Here is a 6,551-nt window from a genome sequence, read left to right as displayed (position 1 = left end):
TTAGACTGAGGTAGAGCAGGAGGAGTTCAAAAGATCAGCATCACCTTCATCTCCATGGTGAACAAACCAGGGCGGATACACTCCCAGAGAACACGAGTAATCGGTGGTGATGCCACTGTGCTGCAAATGACTGGGAACCATGTGCTCCACTAGGCTTCCTGCCCTGGCTGCTCTCTCAGGACCACTGCTGGCCCGAGCTATGGATGTGCTTCCTGGGGCTCTGCACAAGTGTTTGAACAGGTGCCATGTTCAAATATGTCTTTATAAATCATTAGAGAAATTTAAAGGTAATGGGCACTTAGGTCTGAGCACATGTGTGTCTTTCAAAAATCCAGCCCAGAAGAGGTAATACTGTTCCAGAAATTCTTCTGCTTGTGTGGTGGACTATGTGGCCCAGCCTGCTTGACTCCCATGGAGCTCCTCTCCTTCTGTGTTCTGACTCCACTGTTCTCTCTGCCTGGTCTTGCCTCCAGCACCGTGGGCAATGTGGAGTCACTACACCTTTGTGAAAGTCACAGCCTGATTTTCACAGGTTCCTTGCTCTTGGTAGAGTCTTAGGCCATCCTTTTGACTTGGCTGTGTCTGGGGTCAGTACTGCCATCTTAATGGAACCCGCCTCCTTCCCAGTGCAGGTCAGTATTGTCTCAAAAGGTCTCCATAAATGTGTGCTCACATTTCCTGAGTGACACGTTGGTCTTTTCCTTTTTGGAGACCTGAAAAGGAAGATGTTTTTTGTAGGGGAGTCTGAATCTCTCCTGCCCAGGAAGCTCTCCTAGATGCCTGACTTCTTGAGTGTGACTTATGCTTGGTTGGCTTAGTGAGAACAGAGTACTCATTTGAGTTGTATTTGGAGGCCAGCACAGCTTACTGTGCTAAGAAACTTTCCAGCTGGCACAGCAGCCATTCTGGAGAGCCAGCTATGAGGACCCAGACTCCAGCTGTTTGTGTAGATTGAGTCACATCTGCATAGGCTAGAGTGCCAGTCAGTTGTGTGTGTATGTGTGTGTACCAGCTGTGAGCTTTTGGGTACCAGCCACATGTGGGGACAGGTTCCAGCTATGGGGAATGGATTGCCAGCCATAAAGATTAAGGTGCTAATCAGTTGTGGGGACCTGAGAGTCAGCTGTGTGCTTCAGGGTGCCAGCTAGGTGTAGGGCCTGGGAGCCAGCTGTGGGGACTGCATTGCCAGCCAGAGGTGTAAATTGGATTTATTTGTATGGACTGGGATGCCCCTGACTGTATAGGCCTGAGGGCCATCCAGCTGTGTGGGCAGGGATACCAGCTGTGAAAGTAAGGGTGCCCAAGTGGGCCAAGTGGAGACCAGAACCCACCTGTGCTATTCACTTACTCCACGTGCTGCTGTTTAGGGCACTTTTAGTAGATCAAGGTCACTGAATCAGATAGACTTTACCCAGTGACTTTGGCCTCAGAAGAGCGGACGTCTTACCCTGATAGGAAGAGAAGAAAATGCCCTTAAGAATAATATCATTGTTTTTATTTTTTTCTCTTTAAAATAGAAAAGGGAGGCAAAATAAAACAAAAATACCATGTAGTGGTGGGGAAAAAAATGAACAGTAAGCAATCTCTTTAGGAATAGGGCAGTTCTTTCAGAATCTGATTTTCAAGGGAAAGGATGACTATTTAAGATGTTTATTTGACATTCATTAAATGCCTATGATGTGCCAAATATTGTATGAATAATATCACTTGAAACAGGTGACCAAGGGTCAAGATAAAGTATTTGGGGTCATTTTACGTTGATCTGATTCTATATGTACGGACACCATGGCTGAGGTCAGCAGGGGCTGGGAGGGTCTTACCATCATCTTTGTTTCTTCTGGAGGAACAATTTGCACCCTCATCTGCGAGAGTCCAGCTGCAGTTCTGGCTCCATTCAGGAGCAGCATGAAGGACCTAGTAGGACAGCAGTTGCATCCATGAGCTAGAGGCACCCAGAGGTGCTGGGGATCGGCTGGGATAAGAGATGGGTGCACAACAGAGCAGGTCTGAATGGTTTGCAAAGGGAGGCAATTACCGGGTTTATCTAGTCAGCCAGCTCAACTGTTTATGCACTTATTCTCCACCATTCTTCCCTCTTTTCAGCCATCTGCTAGGATGCTACTCTCACCTTGGAGGATGGCTACTTTGAAAAATATGGAGAAACAAAGGTAGACCAGTTATATACAATATCTGAGGTTGATATATTCCATGGTATTTCATGGGTGTTCGAAACCACTCACAGTCCCTAACCCTGTATATGCTGTATTTTTTACATGTATGGTACAGTGTAATTTATAGTGAGACATAATAAGAGATTAGCAACAACTAATAAAATAGAACAATTATAACAATATACTGTCATGACAGTTAAATGAACATGGACTCTGTTTCAAAGTAGCTTATTGTACTGTGCTGGGTTTTCCAGTTTGGACCTTTGCTTACTGAAGCCACAGAAAGCAAAACCACAGAATGGTAGGGGGACTACCATATAGTCAGCTCTAGCTACAGATGGAAGCTGTTTTACAAATTTAAGGCAAATATCGATGTAGTGAATGATGAACCATTTCTTCCTGGGAAAGAAGAGTTAAGATCCTGCGAGCCTACTGTCACATTTCTGTTAAAGTCTCAGTAACTTTATATTACATGTTTTTCTTTAAATAGTTTGATTTTATTTATTTATTTTCTTTTTTTAAAAAAATGTATTTGGGTGTTACAGGATCTCACTATGCAGCTCAGACTTGTGGTGATCCTCCTCCTTTCAGCTTCCCCAGCCCTGCAATTACAAGGGTGGGCCACTGAAGCTGGACTCTGTGGCCAGCTCATCCCACCCTAGGGGTGGGGCTGGCATGGCATGTGGTCATGCCACAGTCCTTCCACTTGCCTAAACTTGTCTCAGCAGGCGCTTTAGTCTGCTGAGCTATCTCACAGGCCCCAAGAGATTTTATTTGATCTATTTGTTTTGATTAATATTGAACTCACAGCCCAAAGTATTATAGCTCATGCCCAAGTGAAGCTCACCTAATGGACATATTGTCTCCGTTTGGCACCCCAGCCTTCTTGCACTTGGAAACATCAGACAGTATTTCAGCACCTGTGCAGAGGCCCTTTAAATAGCAAAATCTACAAAAAGCACAAGAATGCATAAATCTAACACTAGCTAGACTGCGAAAGGGACACTTGTTTACAGCATGAGAGCTGAAACAAGAAGGCAGAGGGTCACCTGTTTGACGTCAACTGCAAACATGTGCGTGTTGGTGACTGGAGTTTTGGACAGCTCTGTGTACAGCCAAGAATAACTGAAGGCACAGTGAATATTGATTTGGAGCAGATTTTAGCAAGCAGGTGAATTCACAAACATGGAACCTGTAAATATGGAAGACTGACTATGTATTTAAGAATAGCTGTACAGGGCTATGGATATAACTTGGCGGTCTAAGGACCTACCTGGCAAGTGCAAGGACCCGGGTTTGATCCCTGGTACTGCATGCCATGCTGGCCCCGAACACTGGGCAAGCTGTGTTGGCCTTGAAACCAGGTGTGGTGGTGCATGCCTGTAATCCCAGCACTTGGGAGGCTGAGACAGGAGGCTCACTATGAGTATGAATTGAGTAAGGAGACCCTGTACCAAATAAAAGATTAAAAAAAAAGAGTGTACACACACACACACACACACACACACACACACACACACACACACACACTGAGGCTCGGGGATCAACCTAGCAATAGAAAACACCGAGTAGAGGTGACAGGCACTTCAGAACAGAGCCAGGCAAGAGTGGGTCCCTCTAAGATTACCTCTGTACGGGGTTTCTTTTCAGGGTTGGGGAGAGGGATGGTGCATACTGGAATTTCTAAATCTGCAGATCTGTTGATCTTGTTGGGAGATGAGTTATTAAATTGTTTAAAATAAACTGTGAGGAGAAATGACCAACTTTTCACAGGTGGACAGAAAACAGTAAGATGCTGCAGGGATGGGTTTGAATGTGACATGCTTAGAGATGAAGAGTTATAAAGAATCGGTTCCAGGCCTTGGGATGACTTTGGGGTGGGAAGTGAGGGTTGTTTCTGAAACAACTCTGCTGTGATGTGCTGGGAGGTTAAGGTGCTTAGACCCAGTCTATATGACTCCACGTCACCGGCCTTGACTCCCTGGGTTGTGTCCCTGAGAGGCGCCCTCACTGCCTTTCCTGACCAGAGCTATGCTTCTGCTTTCTTTCTATCTATAACCAGGGCACTGACCACTTTCTAGATGATTTTGAACCCAAGGTGACCAGAGCTGTCCCCGGGTTGTGGCCCAGGAGTGTTGGGTAGGTGGGAGGAGGAGCTTGGCTTGGGTATCTAGTGTTTCATACCAGGCCCTAGGTACGGGTAGAACTGTGCAGTAAAATTAATCATTGGTTGATATTTTTCCTGTCACTGTCCCAAAGAGATACCTATGACAAATAATATTTTTTAAAGAAAATAAATTTGAACACCTCAAAAAATTAGAATGTTTCTTTTGTATTATCTTAGTAAAAAAATAAAATTTTATAATTATTACATATTATCAATTTATAAAAATAACTGTAATTTAATAATTAATTAATAAATTAAATTTACTGAAAATTGAACCGAGGGCCCAAAAATTGATCTACATTCAGCCATTTTTTGGGTTAGTGTCTCAGATATTCACTAACTTGCTCAAGCTGGCCTCAAGTGTAAAGATGACTCTGTGATCACCATTGTAATTAAGATGTACAGTGTTCTTCACTCCTCAAAAATCCGTCTAGGAATAATATTTATAGAAAACCCTATGTTTATTTGTCTGTATCATTTTTCATTTATAACATATAAATAGAATAAAATATTTTGTAGTGTTAAAAAAAGATCTTACCTATTTCTCATTTGGTGAGAAAAAATATGGATGATGACAAAACCAATAATGACAGATGACAATTTTGAGTGCCGATAGATGCAGACATTGGGCCAAGGGTTGACACATGCGCCTAGTTTTCCCTCAAATATTTTGTTTTGAAAAATTTAATAAAAGGCAGAAAAGTTGAAAGACAAATACCATGAACATGTGCACACATTTTTTGATTTAATAGTTAATATTCTACATCCGTTTTAGTTTTCATCTGTCTATTGTATCTGTTTTTCTATCATCTTTTATTACATTCTGCTACTTTACCCTTAAATATTCTATCACATATCTCCTAAGAACTGAAGGAATTTCCTTAAATAATACTCTTATCACATGTGGACAGTTTAATATTAATTCAATGCAAAAATCTAATATGTAGTTCATATTTAAATTTCATGTACTTAATTTAAAACAAATACCTATATAAGGCTGTGAAGGGAAAGAAACACTCTTCCTTACTCCTACTTGCTTCTTCCCTCAGGCAACCACCTCCAATGCTTTCTAGTTATTAACTCTAAATTTCTAAATAACATTCCTATTCTACTGGGTTACTTATTAAATTAATTCTTTGTGAGAAGAGGATTTAGCCCTTATAGCCCCCACCAACATATTCTTTCCATCCTCCCAATGTAAGTATATCATTAATTTGGGGCTTTTTATTGGATTTGGTTTTTACATTATTAGGGTTATGTTATTTTCAGATTAAGTTACATCATGTACCATGACTGTATTTCCTGTTTTGTACAACTGTGTCGGGTTATAATTACCATGATTTGTCACTTAGTTGATTTTCTATATCCCTATCACTATTTCATCCTAGAGCTCACTGGCAGAAGTATAATTTTCTTTTAAATATGTTCACATATATTGAATTATGTACTGGTTTAATTTTTTTCTTGGTCCTCCTGCTCTAACCTGATCTGCCACTCACCTGTCATCCCAGACCTTCCCTTCACCATCAAATTGAAAATTTCCTTGGACTGCTCGTGAATGAAATTCCTTGTTTCTGGGATCTTGGGTATCCTCTTTCTTGATTTACTCTCTCACCATGGTGCAAATTCTGAGTAAGAATTTGTGGGAAGCAATATTTTTGAGATTTTGCGTGTGTGAAATTATTTTTCCATTATAACCTCACACTTGATTAATAGTTTGACTGAATATAAAACTGTAGAATGAAAATCATCTCTTCCTTCTACTTCAGAGTTTTGACAGTATTTTTCCATTGTTTTTACCTTTCAGTATACAGGTTGAGAAGTCTGATGCCTTGCGTATTAGTAGATGATGGCTTCTTCCACCTATTGTTCTAGCATTTGATGGCTAGTTTAGTCTAGGAAATCAGGTCTTGATTTATTGTTTCAAAGTTTTTTTTCTTGATTTTTTTCCCCCCTGATACTTCTACTATCCAAATATTGGCTGTTCTCATTGGTGTTATAATCTTCCTGTGTTTTCCTCCTATTTTTCGATCTCTCTAAAGTTGCGTGCTTTTCTTTGGAGATTCTCTCATTTTTATAGCCATTTTTATTAAGCCATGTATTGCTGTCTGTCTTAGTTACTCTTCTCTAGTTGCTGGGACAAATACCCGACACTCAAAATGAAGGAAGGAAAGGTTTATTTAGCTCACAGTTACTGGAGGCTTCAGTCCATA

The sequence above is a fragment of the Octodon degus genome, unplaced genomic scaffold (assembly GCF_000260255.1).
Source record: "Octodon degus isolate 3935 unplaced genomic scaffold, OctDeg1.0 scaffold00130, whole genome shotgun sequence".
Taxonomy (NCBI): Eukaryota; Metazoa; Chordata; class Mammalia; order Rodentia; family Octodontidae; genus Octodon; species Octodon degus.
Note: the sequence above shows the minus strand (reverse complement) of the source record.